At 36.5% G+C, this 18,994-nt stretch overlaps 1 long non-coding RNA gene across 2 annotated transcripts in view; it reads left to right on the top strand.

The window, feature by feature from the left end:
- The window catches only part of LOC129016867 (uncharacterized), a 55,429-nt gene extending 36,920 nt beyond the window's left edge, over positions 1 to 18,509 (top strand). The window contains exons 5-8 of one of the 2 annotated variants that reach the window (XR_010124572.1): positions 822 to 1,010; positions 2,813 to 2,918; positions 8,178 to 8,230; positions 10,604 to 18,509. This is a non-coding gene — a long non-coding RNA (uncharacterized LOC129016867). The remainder of the gene's footprint in view (positions 1 to 821; positions 1,011 to 2,812; positions 2,919 to 8,177; positions 8,231 to 10,603) is intronic. The other variant, XR_008494969.2, reaches the window with a different exon arrangement.
- Positions 18,510 to 18,994: the final 485 nt, after the last annotated feature.

The following is an 18,994-nucleotide window of genomic DNA, read 5'->3' as shown; positions in this document are numbered from 1 at the left end:
ACTCAATCCATAATAGAGTTTAAACATTTTTCCATAATATTTCACAGAATATTCATGTTTTTACATAAAAAACTTTTAATATATGAACTATCTGAAACACACAGCAAAATCCCAGTTATATGACATCAACAGCCATATACTAAAATACATCCAACAATGTATTCATATTAAACTCAAATTTAATGTATGTTAATATGTAGGCATATTTACTTATACATAAAGCTGTAGATTTCTCTCTATCCTTCCCCCTTACTTCCCAGAGGTAACCATTGTCTTGATGATGATATTGATGACAGCAACAATGGTGATGATAATGATGGTAATAAAAACTGCAAATTTACTATATGCCAGGCAGTATTCTAAGCACTTTACATACATTAACTCCTTAAATGCCCACCGCAGACATATGACATAGATACTATTATTATCCCTCATTTTATAGATGAGAGATTGAGAAAAAAATTGGTTACGCAGCTTGTCCAAGGCCACACAGCTGGTGTGCCAGGATTCCAACACAGGCAATCTGGCCCTGGAGCCCTTTGCCGTATCCCATTGCTATATGGATATTGCTGTGTATTATTATATACTTTCTCTAAACATGTATGCAACCATAAAAAGCTATACATAGGATTTGTCTTCTTTTTAAAAAGTATATAATCTTATAACATTTGTGGGGTCTTTTTCCAGTTATTTTGCTATTATGAACAATGTTGCAATGAATAGTCTTGAATGTACATCCTTGTGCATTTACTCTCTGGTAAACATCTAGAAGCCAAATTTCTGCTTGGTAGGTTACTCATATTAACTTTTTTTTTTTTCAGTTATTCCAAAATTTCTCTTCAAAGTTATTGTACCAATTTGCAGTCCTGCCAGCACTGTATAAGGTTTTCCATTTCCCACTAACTCCATCAATTCTTCATATCATTGAGTTCACTGATTTTTGCCAATCTGACTGGTGTGAGGTGGTATTTCATTATTCTCATTTGGACTCTTCTTTGATTGCTAGAGCGGTAAGAGCATCTTTTCATATGCTTATTATCTATTTATGCTTATTTTTTTCTTGGATTTTCATTTTGTCTGATTTTAAACGAATTCTATGACATTCTGCTGAATAAAGTGGGTTATATAGGTTGTAAACACCTTCCCATGGTAGCTATTGACCTTCTTTTTGTTGTCATCTTGATACATGGAAGCATTTAGTTTAATGTAGTTACATTCTCAATACTTTCTTTTCTCAATATGGTTTACGCTTTTAGCATTATAAGTAATATGGCAGTACTCACATATCATCAAGATATTCATCTATATATTCTTTTTAAATTTAGCTTTTCACATTTAGGCAACTTTGAGTATGCTATGAAATAGTACCCAATTTTACCCTCTTTCATATAAATAGTTGGATCTATCTTTTTCTATATGGTGATGTCTCAGCATCATTTAATAAAGACTCTCATTCTTTGCCCAGTGATTTGTGATGTTATCTCTGTCATATTCCACATTTACATATCTAAGTGGTTTTATTCCTACGCTCTCTATTCCCTGTGGCAATATCACATTGTTTAGTGTAGTTTTACATGATAATGTAGTACCAATATTCAAAAGGATAACCACCCCGCTTTTTTTCTTTTCCTCCTTCTCTGCCTCCTTCTCCTCCTTCTTCTTTGCAATTGTCTAGCCTATTCTTGAATTTTTATTCTTTCATATGCATTTGAGAATCATCTTGTCAAGTTCTTTGAAAAACCCTACTGAAATTTTTATTGAAATTGTATTGAATTTATAGGTAAATTTGGGAAAAGTTGTCTTTTTTTTTTTTTTTGATGGAGTCTCGCTCTGTCGCCCAGGCTGGAGTGCAGTGGTACAATCTTGACTCACCGCAAACTCGGCCTCCCGGATTCATGCCATTCTCCTGCCTCAGCCTCCCGAGTAGGCTGGGACTACAGGCGCCCACCACCTGGCCCAGCTAATTTTTTTTGTATTTTTAGTAGAGACAGGGTTTCACCATGTTAGCCAGGATGGTCTCGATCTCCTGACCTCAGGATCTGCCCGCCTCGGCCTCCCAAAGTGCTGGGATTACAGGCGTGAGCCACCGTGCCTGGCCCAAAATTGTCATCTTTAAAGTACTGAGCCCACCCATCCATGAATATAGTAAATTCTTTCTTCCTTCAATAAAGTTTTGTCGCTTTCTCAATAACAATCTTACATATCATTTGTTAGATTAATTTATGGGTATCTTAAAGTTTTTCATGCTGTGGTTAATAATGTCCTTTAAAAATACATTTTAAAAATAACTTGATTTTTGTATATTGATTTCTAGCAAGCCTACTGAAATTTATTAGTATTAGTATTTAATCATTAATTCTCTTGCATATTCTGTGTATACACATATATAATCTATTATGTTTCTGCTTTTCCTTAATCTTTTGCTTTTTGTATCTATTGTGCTTTTTAAAGACTGAATATAATTACCATACAATAAAATACACAGATGTTAATTATTTATTTTAGTTAGCTTTAATAATTATATACCCTTCTGTAATTAACATCCTCAATCAAAATATAGAATACTTCAGTCACCGTGTGCTTCCTTGCTGTCCATTCCCATCTCCCAACTCTGAGCAACCAACAATACTTTTTTCTGTTACCAACCAACTGGTTTTTCCTGTCCTTGCACCTTATATAAATAGAATAATAAAGTATATATTATTTTGAGACCAGTTGATTTTGCATGCCATAAGGCCCTTTTAAGATTCATTTATGTTGTTGCCTATATTAGTAACCCATTCTTTCTTTTTCTTTTTCTTTTTTTTTTGAGATGGAGTTTCGTTCTGTTGCCCAGGCTGGAGTGCAGTGGTGCGGTCTTGGCTCACTGCAACCTCTGCCTCCCGGGTTCACGCAATTCTCCTGCCTCAGCCGCCCAGGTAGACCCATTCTTTCTTTTATGACTGAATAGTATTCCATGGTGTGGAATAACTCAGTGTGTTTACTGATTCACTTGTTGATAGACATTTGGGTTGTTTAGAGGTTTTGAGCTATTATGAATAAGGCTGCTATAAACACTTCAATATTTCAACTTTTTCTTTTATTTTTGTGTTATGAAGACTAGAACCCACAGGATAACATTGAAAGTAGAATGAGGGGTATTCTTATGTTTTTGACATAATTTGATATTTGTAATAGTTTTTTAAATATTTATTTTTATTTATTTATTTAATTTTTTTTAAGAGATGAGGTGTCTCTCTTTATGTTGTCCAGGCTGGTCTCAAACTCCTATCTTCAAGTAATCCTCCCGCCTTGGCCCCCTTAAAGTGCTGGGATTACAGGTGTGAGCCATCACAGCTCGCCTGCAATAGGTTTTTGAAAGAATCCTTTTTTAAGTTGAGGAAGTTCCCATCTATTCCTAGTTTGTTTAAAATAATTTGTTTATTTGGGGGGATATTTTGGTTTCATGAAGAATGTTTGTTAAATTCCATTAAATACATTTTCTGCATTTATTAAAGAAACCAGTTTTTCTCCTTTAACCTGGTAAAGCAATGATTTATATTGATAGATCTTCCAAAGCAGTTGTACATTCTTGGATAAATATTAATTAGTAATAGTTTAAGAAATTATATAGCTAGATTTTAAAAATATGTTATTTATGGATATAAAAATGGAAACAATATACAATGGTACTATAAGAGGGGAGAAGAAAGGAGGAGGGCAAGGCCTGAAAAACTACCTGTTGAGTACTATGCTCACCACCTGGGTGATGGGCTCAATTGTACCCAAGCCTCAGCACCACACAATATACCCATGAAACAAATCTGCACATGTACTCCTGCACGTAAAAGGATAAAATTAAAAATAAATAAAATAAAATATTTGTATGTTTGTCACTTTGTTCATGTATGAAATTAGCCTGCAGATTTTCTTTTTCATTTTTTTTAAGAGTTAATGGCCTCATAAAATGAGCTCGATAGCTTTCTTCCTTTTTCTATTCTTCTGAAACAATTTTACGATATTAAAATGATCCATTTCTTGAAGGCAGAAGTTACCTGTAAAACCAACCAGGCTTGGAGATTGTTTTTGTGTGTGTATTTAGAAAGGACAGCAGCAGGGGGGAGGTGGCCTGGATTAGTTTCTTTGATGGTAATATGTATGTTCACATTTTATATTTCTTTTTGAGCCAGTTGTGTTGTATTTTTCCAGGAAATTACCTTTATAATGTAACCTTTAAAATTTATTGGCATTAAATTGTTTATAATATTTATCCGTTAATTTTCTACTACATTCCTATTATGTCTTGTCCTTTCTATTAAGAATATTATTTATTTTTATTTGCATTACTCTTCTTTTGTTCAAGTGAGCAGATATTGGTCCATCGAATTTGTCTTCTAAAAGAACCATTTTTCTTTTGTTACTCTTCATGACTGAGTCTTTGGCTTAATGTTATCAATTTTTGCTCTTATTTTTATTACTTCCTTTCTTCTAATTCCTTAGGGTTTACTCTGCTATTCTTTTTTTAACCTTTGATTTAGATACTGAGTATTGTCATTTTCAACTTTCCTTCTTTGTTTAATATATGCATTTAAAGATATATTTTAATTATTTGCAGTGGTGTGCTGGAGCCAACCGTAGCTCCTATTGGCTTGTGGGAATCTATTGTGTGTATCCTTCCCAACTTCACACTTCATGTTGGCAGCTTGAAATAGACTATGTGGGATATTTACACTATGGATATTGAGAAAAGCTACAATTATAATAGTTCTTTCCCATCCCCCTTTCCATCCAAATATACACACCAGCTTGGGGAACCTATTGGAATACGTTTACCAACACATCACTGGTCGACTCCCAGATTTGGTATTTAGTGTTCGTATTATGATTTTGTTCTAAAATCTTATTTCTTCTTTACTCTTCTGTTGTTTAGAAGTGTCTGTTAAAATTTCCAAATATATTAAATGTGGTGTTGTTGTTGCTTCTGGCTTTTAATTTTATTGTGATGTGGTCTATAGAATGTTAATTCTTTGGCGTTTGTTAGGACGTGGTTGGTAGCATACTATATGGTCAATTTATTAATTTGTAATTTTTTAATTAAAAAAGTTTTTAGAGACAGGATCTCACTATGTTTCCCAGGCTGGAGTGTAGTCACTATTCACAGGCAAAAGAATAGCACACTACAGCCCTTTAACTCCTGGGCTCAAGCAATCCTCCTGCTTCAGCTTTCCAAGTAGCTAGGACTACAGGTGCATGACAATTGCACCTCACAATTATTTTTAAAAGTTTATTTATGCTTGAGAATATGTGTATTCTTTAATTCTCAGAGTTCTATATATGTCTCTTTGTTCAAGCTTGTTAATTATGTTGTCTCAATTGTCTATATAATTACTAATTTTTGTCTATGTAACTACTGATTTCTGCTTAATCTATCAACTATGGCTCTATCAAATCTGTGAAAGGAATCTTAAAATCTCCACTATGTTGCTATCTAAATTTCTTTTCCTTTTGTATCAGTTTTCTATAGATTTTGAAGCTAAACTGTTAGTGTGAACAAAAGTTCTCTGAAAAAGAGTGTGAAAGAGACTATTGCAGTGAACAGTTTACAAACTGGGGAGACACAGCCCTCAGTGTAAAATGAAGGTGCATTCCAGAGAACAAAGGGAGGCTTTGGGTTTCACGTGAAAGCTCCTGTCCAGGTTCCTAATAAGATCTGTTTATGCAAATGAAAGATACAAACTTGCTTAGTTCTGACTGGTTAACAGAGCTGAGCTCTGATTGGTTGATACAGTCGAGCCCTGTTTGTTGATACAACTGAGCTTGCATCAACATTGGTTGGTTCAGGTGAGCTCTGGAAGTATCAAGATGGAACAGAGGTCTTGGTTTTGGCAGAACTCAGTGTAGGTGTGTGAACTGTAGTCAGCCAATGGTCACTTGGCTCTATTTTAAATTTAGGACTGGTTAGCCACTTGGGATCCATGTTGACAGACTGGCTCTTTCAGATATATGTTCACATTAGGTACATATGTGATTATTACATCTTTCTGATAATTTTTTTCTTTAATGAATATGTAATGTCCTTCTTATTCTTAATCACGTCTTTTGTCTTAATTATTCTTTCATCTGATACTATTTTTTCACTAGTGGCTTTTTTTTTTTTTGGTTAATATTTGCCTGGTATATCTTTCTATCCTTTATCATTCACTTTTCTATTTTAGATATGCTCCTTATAAACAGCATATAGCTAAAACTTTTCCTATTATAAGAGTTTCCACTTTTTAATTAATAAGACAACCTCTTTACATTTATTGTGCTTGATCAGCTTTTTAAAAATACTAATTCTCTTTAACTTCTTGCCTTGTACTGGCTTGATTATGAAGTTTTTGTGTGCTTATTTATATGAAATATTCCATTCATGAAGATAAGAATTGAGACCAGTATAGGTAAAATGAACTCCACATACGCAGAACACAGCTTTATCAAATTATTCTTCATCCTTTGTTTGGAAATCACAGATTCTGCTCCTATTTGTTTTAGTTATAGCCGTTAGGTTTTAAACATGTATCTGTGACCTGACCCAGGACAAGAAACTTCAAGTACTTTTATTCCAATCTCATCATTTATTCAGTTTGTAATAGCTTTCTAGTATTTTATTTAAAAAAATCCTTTAAACTATTCATTATTTCTCTTTTTGATAGTTTGAGTCAATGCCTGTTTAGATTTACCTATAGACTTGACAACTATATTGTCTGCCTAACTGTGAGCATTAAAAAACAATATTTTCTGTTAGTGGCAAACTGTAATAGCTTTTTATGAAAATGTCTTTATTTTACTCTCAGTTTTTAGTTATGGTTTAGTTGATAATAGAATTCTAAGTTGCTAGTTATTTTCCCTCAGTACTTTGAAGATATTATTCCAGTATTTTCTATCCTTTAATGCTGCTATTAGAAATTCTGTTGCTATTTGGGTTATTGTCCTATTTTAAGTAATCTAGTTTTTCTTCCTGGATATTTTGATTTCTTTAGATTTCATATAACTTCACTGCAACTAACCCAAGTGTGAATCTGTTTTTATTTATCTTGCTTAGACTTATTGTGCTTCTTCAATCTAAAAATTCATGGTTTTAAAAATGAAATCTGGATAATTCTCAACTATTATCATTTTGAATATCATTACTTTCCCATTATATTTTGCCTTTCTGAAATTCTTACTAGATGCATGTTGGATTTTCTCAATCCATACTCTGTGTTTTTTAACGTCTCTTTAAAATTTCTGATTTCTAGTATCTTTCATTCATGTACTGGGTCATGTACATGACCCAGGGTTAGCCTCCGTTGATTAATTCTTTTTTCACCTTATTGTTTCTGTACCTCTAATACCTTTAATTGTCTTAAATATGCACGTTGTATTCCTTTTCAGGTTATTTTTCAATTATTTTATATTCTGAGCTGTGGTTTTTATGTTTGCTATTTCTGTTGATTTTCATTCACAAGAGTAATTTCCTTGTGCATTTTATAATTTGGAATTATAACACAAACTCTCTTTTTATTTAAGAATCTGGGAACACCGAGTAGTTAAGGAATCCCTCCAGTGTGTTTTTGCTTTGCTTCATTTGAATAACCCAGAGCCACTATCAGCCTAAGACCAACTTTACATTACCTTTTCAGCTCAAAGATTTCCCACGCCATGAATGTAGTAGAAAACAAACTCCAGATGCCCAGGCCTGGGATGCTGAGCTCTCGTGGGAGAATTATTTACTGGTTTCGTCTTCTATTTTTCCAGCTAGAATCATGGCTGAGACAACTTCCTTATGGTCTCTCTGAACTACTGGACAGTTTAGTAGTCCCAGTTTTTAGTAAGTGAGTTAGCAACTCACCAAGGGTCAAATTCTAGGTAACTGGATTGGATGACTCCTCCTAACGGCGAGCGTTCCCTCATGTAACTCCCTCAGTGGCCCTCAGCTCTCTGCCAGCTTCTGCCATGGGCATGCCATAGATGTTCTTTACTTGAGCACAGCCACAGATTTTTAAAAGCTGTAGTGTCTTATCCCTCATTTCTAAATGTTATTAGTGGGTGGCTCTGCGTGGTAGCCTACTCTGCTGTCTTGCAGAACTAGAAGTCCGCCTCCTTTAGCTGATGGGAATTGTGTTAATATTGCCCCTTCCTTTTTCTTACTCAAGGTCTTTCTGTGGCTATTCCAGGTCCTGGGTAGCGATTCCAAAATAGCTAAGTGACCACAGATTCCATCCAGCATGTATGTATCTTTGCTCTCTTACTCCTTTCTCCATGAGTTCCAAAGAATGGGTGTGGCAGGTGGGACTGTATGAAACCGAGGTACTCTTTTATAAGGTTGAAAATTGTATCTGTTAGAGGGAATTCACTGCTGTGAATGGGTTTACTCTCACTTTAAGGTCATTGGATTCTTACCATGTAAGAAAATATTTGATCACAAAACTCTGGGATGATTTTTCCACTTAAATTATGTGTCCGTTCCAAGTGTATTTCATAGCCATGAGTATGTTAAGCCTTCTTTATTTAAAAAAAAACAGGGTTTAATATAGGGTGATATTTAATGACTTCAATGAAAGGACATTCCAGTTCTGTTTCCAGAGATTTTTAAACTTCATTAAGTTTCTCTGAACATGCTAAATTCTTTTATAAGTTCCTTTGCTCTCCATTTTTTCCCTGAACTTACTGCTACCTTGCTTTAAAATTTTTCATTTTCTACAGAAAAGGGTGAGCAAGGGGTGGAGAAAGTCATTTTAGGCTAATTAAAAAATAACTTTAAAGACATTACTCTGTTATTCAATTTCTAGTTATTGAAAAAAATAAAATATCTTTTTTTTTTTTTTTTTGGAGACAGAGTCTTGCTTTTGTTGCCCAGGCTGGAGAGCAGTGGTGCCTCTGCCTCCTGGGTTCAAGCAGTTCTCTGCCTCAGCCTCCCGAGCAGCTGGGATTACAGGCACCCGCCACCATGCCCAGCTAATTTTTGTATTTTTAGTAGACACAAGGTTTCACCATCTTGGCCAGGCTGGTCTTGAACTCCTGACCTCGTGATCCACCTGCCTTGGCCTCCCAAAGTGCTGGGATTACAGGCGTGAGCCACGGAGCCCAGCCTAAAATTATTATGTTATCTTTAATGGGTGCTTTACTTCGATCAAAACCCTTTTTGCCACAGGCTTTTCTATTTATAAGTTCTGATGGACTGAGAAAGCCTATCAAGGGCAGGGGCCTCTTATTCTAACACTGTTGGTCCTTACAGAAACCCATCACCCCCACCTTCTTCTCGGTTACTAGTTATCTTGGGTAACTAAAAATAGTTTGCTCATTTCTGTTTCCATGACCAATATTCGCCTAATAATCCCTCCACTGCTTCATTGCCCTTCTTTAGAGTCAAGAAATTCATTCACTGCTGTATGGTATGTTGGTTCATGAAAAAACAGACAGACATGCTGTGGGAAGGTCTAAAGCTCTTCCTGGATGTACCACACCCCACACTCCACCCAAAAATTAAGGCTTATATCTTTTTCTAGTAAAAGATTCTACAGATTATTTTAGATATTTTCCTCTCTCCCTAGGACTTTGTCTCCGGAGGAAAACTAGCATCCTTTTCTCTGAAGCCCACCAGTCTTTTCCCTCTGGAAGAACAAGAAGCCTTCCACCCTTTCTACCTAATAGGTTATTCAAATATGAAAATAATGAGCAGAATGAGAAGCATTTTTTTTTTGGAGGCAGGGTCTCACAGTTGCGGTGTGAATCTCAAGTGATCATTCCACCTCAGCCTCCCAAGTAGCTGAGACTCCAGGTGCATGTCACCACACTCAGCTATGAGAAGCATTTTTGGGTGCCTGTTAGTCACTAGGCGGTTGTCATACATTACTTTTAACCTTCAGAGCTACAATTACCATCCCCATTTGACGGAGGGGAAAACTAAAGCTTGGAAAAAAAATAAGTAATTTACAATTGGTTCCAAAAAAGATAGAGCTGAGATCAAGGTCAAAGTCTGTCTGGCTCAGGCCTTCTGTTCTAAACCTGCCTTAAATGCTTACTCTTACTTTTCATCTTTTACTCCTAAATCTTACTTCCTTTAAACTAGACATTTCTAGTCTCTTTTTGGGCTTCTACCATGCCCTGTAATATTTTTATCCTGGTACATGCCACAAGGTATGAAATTGTTTAACAATGTTTTAATCAGATCCAACCTCTGTACCTCCAAGACCCAGCACAGTGCCTGGTATACATTAGAAATGTTTGAGGCCAGGTGCGGTGGCTGACACCTATAATCCCAGCACTTTGGGACGCCAAGGTGGGTGGATCATGAGGTCAGGAGATTGAGACCATCCTGGCTAACATGATGAAATGCCATCTCTACTAAAAATACAAAAAATTAGCTGGGCGTGGTGGCATGCACCTGTAGTCCTAGCTACTCGGGAGGCTGAGGCAGGAGAATCGCTTGAACCTGGGAGGCAGAGGTTGCAGTGAGCCGAGATCATGCCACTGCACTCCAGCCTGGGTGATGACAGAGTGAGACTGCGTCTCAAAAATAAATAAATAAATAAAAGAAATGTTTGTTGAACTTATACAGTATTTTTTTTTTCTGTTGCTATTTACTCTTTTATCACCACAGGTGGCCTCCGTAAGTCCGACAGCTGGAGAAGCTGAGAAGAACATGAACTTGATGAAGAATGGTAGTATCAAGTTGGGAATTAAGGGCAGTTAGAAAATGTCCAGACTCAAATCTGCTATTGAGGGAAGCGCCTATTGAGGGAAGCACCGTTTGATTCTGGTCTGATTAATCAGAACTCATTTGGAGTCCCAAGAGTGGGGAAGCACTTTGCTTCTTAAGGCATTTTGTCTTCGTAAACACTGCCATAGAACACCTATTCAAAAATGAATAGACAGTGGAATGAATAAGAAAGACCTCACTCAACCTTTGTTTAACTGAGTGCTATTCATTTGGAAACTATTTTTTTTTCTAATAATGTAAAGCAGACCTTGATGTGTTATGGAATCCAGATAAAGTAGAAAATAAAAAAAATTTTTGTCAAAATCCTAATTTTTCTTTCCATTTGAATTTTTTTTTTTTTTTTTTTTTTTGGAGACAGGGTTTTGCTGTGTTGCTCAAGCTAGAATGCAGTGGTGCAATTACTGTTTGCTGTAGCCTTGACCTCCAGGGCTCCATTGATCCTCCCACCTCAGCCTCTTGAGTAGCTGAGACTATAAGCGTGCTGCCATGCCCTGCTAATTTTTAAAGTTTTTTTTTTTTTTTTTTTTTTTAGAGATAAGGTCTCACTATGCTTCCCAGGCTAGTCTAAAACTACTGGGCTCAAGTGATCCTCCTGCCTCGGCCTCCTAAAGTGCTGGGATTCCAGGCATGAACCGCTGCACCTAGCCTCAAGTTTAATTTTTTATCAAATCAATATGGGCATATGTTTATTCAAAATTTTAACAGCACTTACAATGAAAACTGACACTTTTCATCTCTAAGTCCCACTACTTGTATTTAACCCTTTAATTACTGTATGCCTTCTGGTATATATCTCTAAATAGTATCTTTATAGTGTTATTTCTTAACTTTTATTTTAGATGTTATCTATTTGTGTGTGTGTGTGTATGTGTGTGTGTGTGTGTATGTTTTTGTGTGTTTTCCTTAGACAGAGTCTGGCTCTATTGCCCAGGCTGGAGTACAGTGGCACAGTCATGGCTCACTGCAGCCTCAACCTATTGGGCTCAAGTGATCCTCTCCCCTCAGCCTCCTGAGTAGCTGGGACTACCACCACATGCCACCATACCAGGCTAATGTTTTATTTTTTGTAAAGGCAGGGTTTTGCCATGTTGCCAAGGCTGGTTTTGAACTCCTGGACTCAAGCAATCGTCTCACCTCAGCCTCTTCTGTTGGCTTTTTTCTATGGGCAAAAGGCATTCAGCTTTCTTAAATCAGCCCCCCCCCACCCACTTCTCCCATTTTCTCATAGAATAGTTGTATCATAAAACCTTTTAATTGATATCAGTGTTCAGTGTTTGCACTTCTGAGGGCTCGCAAATGTTATTCACAGCTGAACTATGTTGTACACTAAAGCAATTGTTCTCTTATCATAGAATTTTGTTTTCCCTAGGGTTAATAATGACTTGTGTTGTTTGCTTAGTTTTTTTACACCTATCAATAATTCAGACCCAAACTTTCTAATAGGACAGTACAGCTTAATTTGATGTGACAGTTACAGCAGTTAATTCTTTCTTGATCATCTTGGTCCTGGAAGTCCAGTTTATTTTCAATGCATAAATCTAATTTTTTATTTTGTTTTTATGAAATTGGGATTCTACTATATATACTTACACTGTATTGTAAGTGAATTTTTCACCAAGCAATGGATCATGAACATCTTTCATGCCTAAAACAACCTATTTAATGGATGCATAGTATTCTATTGCTTGAACATACCGTAATCCATTAAACTAATTGTCCATTGTGACACATTTACACAGTGTTCAATTTTTCACTTTTATAAACGACCCTGAGTCTCAGACTCCTGAAGCCCAATTTTGCCTAATTATTTCCTAAGATAAATTCTAAGCATTGAATTGCTAGGTCAAATGATATGTAGATTATTCAGGATTTGACACAGACTTTCCTCCAGCAATAGTGTTGAATTTGAGAAATATTGCCAATTCTGGGCTTTGTCATCTTAAACATTCAGTCAATCTTAAAGCTAATTATTTTAATTACCATTTGTTTAATAACTCATGAGATTGTGTATGTTTTTGTACGCTGATTTGATATTTTGGCTCTAAATTTTGTGAATTGCCTGGTTATAACCCTCATTCATTTTATTCCCTGCTGCTTCTTAATAAAACCTTTCCATTTTAGTTTGTAATCATTGCTTTGCCAGACCTATTTTTTGTATTCTAGCTCTTCGTCTCTTTTCCCATGCTGTTTGCATAATTTGTTTAACCATTCGCCTGTTCACGCATCTATCTAATATTTATTGAGCACCTATTACAGTCTTTAAGGAATTGTGAACACCATAGACAAAACAGTGTCATCGCTCTTATGGAACTTACATTTTAGAAAAAGGAGACATCATAAACAAGTAAGCAAAAACAAAAATATCAGATTGTAAGTGTTACAGAGAGGCTTAACACTAGGTACCATGCTAGGGAATGGTAAGGCAAATCCTTTAGATTGAGCAGTCAAGGAAGGTGTCTCTGAGCAGGTGACACTCTAGGACACTCTAGGTCTTTGTGACACAAGGAAGCCAGCTATCTAGCATGACATTCCAGGAGGAAGAAAGAGGGTACATAAAGCTCCATCTCCTGCCAATTTGAAATATAACTTTTTAAAGGCAAAGTCCCAGTCCTATGAAGTTTTTTTGAACCCTTTTGGCCCACAGCGATAGAGGCAGGAGGAAGAGAACTCTCCTAGGCAGATAGGGGAGGGTCCCTGGAGAATCTCTGCCCCGCCAAGGTCATTGTGCACAGATGGCTTGCCTAAACATGTGGTAAAAGCCTCCGTCCCTTAACACATGTGCAGTAAGGGAAATAAATCAAATGCGGAGTGGCTCAGAGTAAGGGCCCACATAGGCCCTGGAAGGGTGGGATGGAACTGCCAGGAATTCGTGCCTTGTACGAGTAGGGAACCCAGCCCCATCAGCAGATATGGAAGCCCTCATATTCAACAGTGAAGGGGGGCAACTGGCTACCTGCTTTCAGGACTCCTCTTTTTGCTGAGAGCTTTCCTTTTCACTTAACAAATTCTACTCCACTCACTCTTCGATGGCCACATGCCTAAGTTTTCCTGGTCATGAGACAAGAACCTGGATTTAGCTGAGCTAAGGAGTAAAAAATCCTGCATCAACAGCAAACACTGTTTTAATGTCATATAATTCTCATTGTCTGAACTACTTATTTGGCATTTAAAATTTATAGACTCATATAATAATTCATCTTAGGTTTATTATACAGGTTCAGCATCCTGAATCCAAAACTCCAAAAACCAAAATGTTCCAAAATCTGAAACTTTTTGAGTACTGACATGACATCACAAGTAGAAAATTCCACACTTGACACCTTTGCTTTCCAAAGGTTCAATGTATACAAACTTTATTTAATGCACAAAATTATTAAAAATATCATATGAAATTACCTTCAGGCCATGTGTGTAAGGTATATATAAAACATAAATGAATCTTGTGTTTAGACTTGGGCCCAACCCCAAGATATTTCATTATGTATATGTAAATATTCCAATCCCAAGATATTTCGTTATGTATATGTAAATATTCCAACATCCAAAAAAATCTGAAATTTAAAACACTTCTGGTCCCGAGTATTTTGGATAAAACATACTCAACCTGTATTTTCTTTCTCAGATGAGTCTAAGAATTTCTTAGAGTTAAAGTACTATATCTTATGTTTATTAGTGAAGACAAACTTATCTGATGTATACCAGATGCTCATAGTTATATTTCTGAGTAATACATAAAATTACAATCTTGGTTGCTTGCTGTAGGTTTGTCTAATTCAGTCTTTGAAAGCCTGGGAAAGAGCCATGGCATATGAGGTCTTTGGTTCAAATAGGCTAGAAAAAAAGGAAGTTGTTTATTGCAGAATATGAAATTAAATTAAAAAGCTAACACATTTACTTTCTTGTTGATGAAACCCTTATAAGAAAGTGAATCAACAGAAGAAAAAATCTAGGCCCAAGTACAATTTCAATAACTAGTGTTTGATAGGGAGCAGATCACTACCATTTCTGTGCAAGTGTGTGTGTGTGTGTGTGTGTGTGCACGCGCACACATGGAGTGTTTATTTAGTGTCCTCTAGGTGTTTTGGTATATGCTTGGGAGTGTCGATGGAAGGGAAATGGTTATATGAAAAAATATGGTTATTGTCTTAAAAAATCATACACTCTATTGAAGACAGATAAATGCTGAGTACCTAGAACTCAGAAAATTGCTAGGAACCTCTAGAAACTTAAATAACATATGCAATACTGTAATCAATCAATCTTATACTTAAGGGCCCAAGAGTGCTAAGTATACAGCTAGGAATAAGGAAACAGATGGCTTCCCATACAGGCAGTGGCAGAAGACTAATTGTAGACAGAGATTGGTGTGGGGTGTATTTGTGTGTGTGTGTGTGTGTGTGTGTGTGTGCTCTGATGTATGTCAGACACACTGGAGATGGAATTCTAACCAGTTTCCTCTCACTCACCTTTTAATGATCTAATCCATCTGTTATTTGTATCTCAGTGAGTGATTTTCTGGTTCTCATAACTTCAGGTTTAATAACCCAGAAACCAGTTAGGAGATAAAGGTTCAGAAGAAGGGAAACACCAAACCCAAAACGTTTTTTAGCAAACAAAAATGCAAAAACATTGAATGCTCCCAGTCAGAGAAGATACTCACATCGCTGAGCTCTGGAAACATTTAAGAAATGTTTGGATTATGTGGCTCATAAATAGATAAGGATTGGTAAACGCCAAGCTAGGTCAATAAAAAGTCTCAATAAATAAGTAGGGAAAGAGTGGTAGCACCGCAGAAGGAGAACAAGAACATCTTTGAAACAGATAAACAATTGATGCAGAATTGTGATCAAGACGTTCCTGTTCGAGGCGGAAGTTCAGCTCCAGAAATTAATTATAGTATGACCTTGAGCAACTTATTGAACCTCTGCGTGCTTTTGTTGCCTTATCTGTGGAATGGAGACTCACTTAATGGATAGTTTCTGGGCACCTATATTGTACCATACTCGGTCTTAGGTGCTCAGACATTGCCCTAGGCACTAGCTAGCAGTTACTTTCTTCAGAGGGCTGTTACTAAATTAATCCATAAATGTAAAGCGCTGAGAACACTACTATCATCATGAGATGCAGAAATCAATTTTAGATAGGAAAGAGGATGAAAAGTACAATAGCAGAAATGAACAGGCTGCTGGCAGTGTCAAGGGAACAAGGGGCCGAAACAGGGAATGCCATAATATAATGTGCAATGGAATCAGAAACAGCCCAGAAAACACTACTTAGTACATAAATGGTAAACAAAAGCCCATGTCCAAACATACTTGGTTTCCCTTTCTCCAATCTTCTCTCATTTGGGTCTATCAGTATATTTACCTTGCTGCTATATTAATTTCTCAAACATCTAGTAACAGTTGTGGCCACACTCAAAAACTTAACAACTTCCAATGCCTTCAACCCAAACTATACATGTCTAATTTGGGCATTCAAGATACTTATAAAATTACTTTTAACTACCTTTTCTCCCTTATTTTTCACCCAACTCCTACATTTTGGGTCACAGATCATAGAAAGCTTTTGAATGGCCTGACCGTCTTTTAAAGGTTGTTTGGTTGTAGTATAATCTACCATTTTACTACTTTTTGCTTTATGCAGTTTTGATACCACTGCTATTTGAGGTTATGAACACTTTCCTTTCCAAACAATCTAATAACCCACTCTGATTAAACTAGCTTTACTTTTTTTTTTTTTGCCTTTAGAGATAGCAGAGTACCTTGTACACAGTAGGTGCTTAATAAATATTAATCCACTCTTGTTCCTTAGCTGTACTCATGTTTCTTGCTGTTTTTGGAATGATTTCCAACTTTTCTTTGTTTGCCAAAAAATAACCATCCTTCCAGGACCAAATCAAAAGTCAACTCTTCAAAGCCTTCCTGTCTGTCTTGTCACAGGTGAGATGACCCTCTTCCCCTTCAAAGTATGACTTTATCCAGAAAATGTATACCCTGCCTGTCTCAAGTGTTACAGAACTGATACTATTTGTGTAAGTGTGGCTATTTGTGGCTGCAAATGCAAAGTCTTTGAAGACAGTGTGTTCTATTAATTTCTGTATCTACAGTATTCACTTAGCACCTGATGCCTACTAGTTACTTGAGAGATTAAAAACGAATTTTCTGAATAAATGGAAGAATGGGTGAAGTCTTGAGCAGAAATGGGCCATTTGAGGTCTGTTAAAGGTCTGAGTGGTTGAGGAGAGCTTATTTGGTTCCTTCAAGGATTTTCTCCAGGCTCTCTGCCCCTAGCCTGTACACAGAGTAAGTCTGTATTTAGAGTAATGTGATTTAAAGGTCACATTTATTAGCAAATAGCCGTGTTTATAAATTTAGTTTGTCAAAAAAGGGAGCCTTTGAAATTAATTCTGTTTGCTGAAACTAGCACCAAGTTCAACCAACAGTGCATACTGAGCCAAGGTAAGTGAATTTCCAGCCCATGTGGCTTTTACATTCTTATGCTCCTCACCCACTCCTTTGTATATTGTTTTCGAAACTTTACTTAGTATTTTTACTACATGACTGGATCTTTAGCCTGAAATTTACCTATTTAGTGTTCATTTGTTATTGTTGTGATATTCTGCTTTTAAAAGTTTACTGACTGGAGGAGACGGATTTCAGGACCTAGTGTGATTTTTTTCCTCTCCAGGCCAGTCACACTGCAGGGCCTTAATCTCTTTTCTTGAGAGAGTCCAAAGACTGTGGGACTGGGCCTGCTGGTCTGCTGGTGTCCTCCCATCTCTGCCTCTGAGCACCCTGCTGGAAAGTCTACCCTGAGATGTTGGTGGACTGGATCTCTGATCTAGAAGAAACTGCTCAGAGGCAAAAGCTACAAGAGGCACGTTCTGGCATGAATGATACTGGCTCTTCTGGCCCCCAGATTGCAGATCCACAGAGAAGACTATGGGTAAAAGATGACCCCAGGTGTAGAACTTCATCTTAGGAAGAGATCACCCAACCAGAGACTTCTTACACATCATTTGGTTGATTTTAGTTAACGAGAGCATGGAAGATGTTGGAATAATTGCTAACAATCCTGGTCAGGGAAATTAGGAAGCCTATCCTCTAATTAAAATTTAATGTAGAGGAACTGACCATCCTGAATGAATAGACTCAATTCCTTGAGAAGAAGACAGATAATTTCAAACTATTTCCTAGAACAAGTGAAGGCACACAGTTGTACCAAGTGAGGAGGTTTCCCTAGGCAAGATTGGTGGCAGCCTCAGGATGTATGGGGCCGGAGGCTGTTATATTCTCACTGGGCGAGAGAAATGGATAGGGAATGATAATGATGAATGAATTTTCTTTCAAAGTACTCACTAAGGGAGGCTCTCCATTTTCTTTGTCCTCACTAAAGTGCCTCAAAATGCTTAAAGAATTCCACTTTGGAATTACTTCCGAACTAGTTTATATTTTCTATCCCGTGACTCTACAATTGCACCTCATTTTTAACCAAAAAATCATTTCCTGCTTCATCAACCACCTTATTCATCACACATGGCCCTGGATGATTTTTGGTTGTTTCCAAAAATGAAATTCAACCTCAAAGCTTAAAGATTTATGCTATTGCAGCTCCTGAAGAAATGTGCCATCAACTCTGAAGATGAAGAGGAGTTCCAGATATATTTTGGTATTGAAAAAAATTTACGTCTCATTATTTTGCAATCTCATACATTTTCATATCTTCTTCTCTTATATTGCTTTGAAGATGAAACTCAGATCTGTATAAAGTATTTCAAGCATATTAACCAAAGAGTTGTGCTTAATCCAGCCATCTGTAACTAAATTTCTGTCTTTATAGTATCTCTGAAAAAAGAAAGAAAGTGAAAAGGCAGGTTGAGAAAAAATAGAAGTGCATATAATTAAATCATGAAAGAGTGATGGATACATGGTGTGTTCTACTCTGTGCAGCCTCTGCCAGCCTTGTGTACATGATATGTGGTAGGTTACATCATAGCTTTGTTACTTTTGGGTTACTAAAGTAATACATACTTACTGTAGAAAATTAGAAAAAAAGAGAAACAAAAGGAAGAGAATTTAAAATCATCTGTAACTCTATCAACTATGGAATTTTGATCTTTCATCTTTCTAGTCTTTTTTAATGGATTATTTTGTGGCAGATTTAATTCATTAGTGTTCTTGTTTGTTTATTTAAAAAGATAGATACAAACAGAAACTTCCATAAAACAGGTAGAGTGAATTGCATTAACCTTTAGTCAGCTCTTTCTTC

Source organism: Pongo pygmaeus, chromosome 19, assembly GCF_028885625.2.
Source record: "Pongo pygmaeus isolate AG05252 chromosome 19, NHGRI_mPonPyg2-v2.0_pri, whole genome shotgun sequence".
In the NCBI taxonomy this organism is placed as follows: Eukaryota; Metazoa; Chordata; class Mammalia; order Primates; family Hominidae; genus Pongo; species Pongo pygmaeus.
The sequence above is the reverse complement of the archived record's forward strand: the minus strand, read 5'-3'. Positions and strand labels throughout refer to the sequence as shown.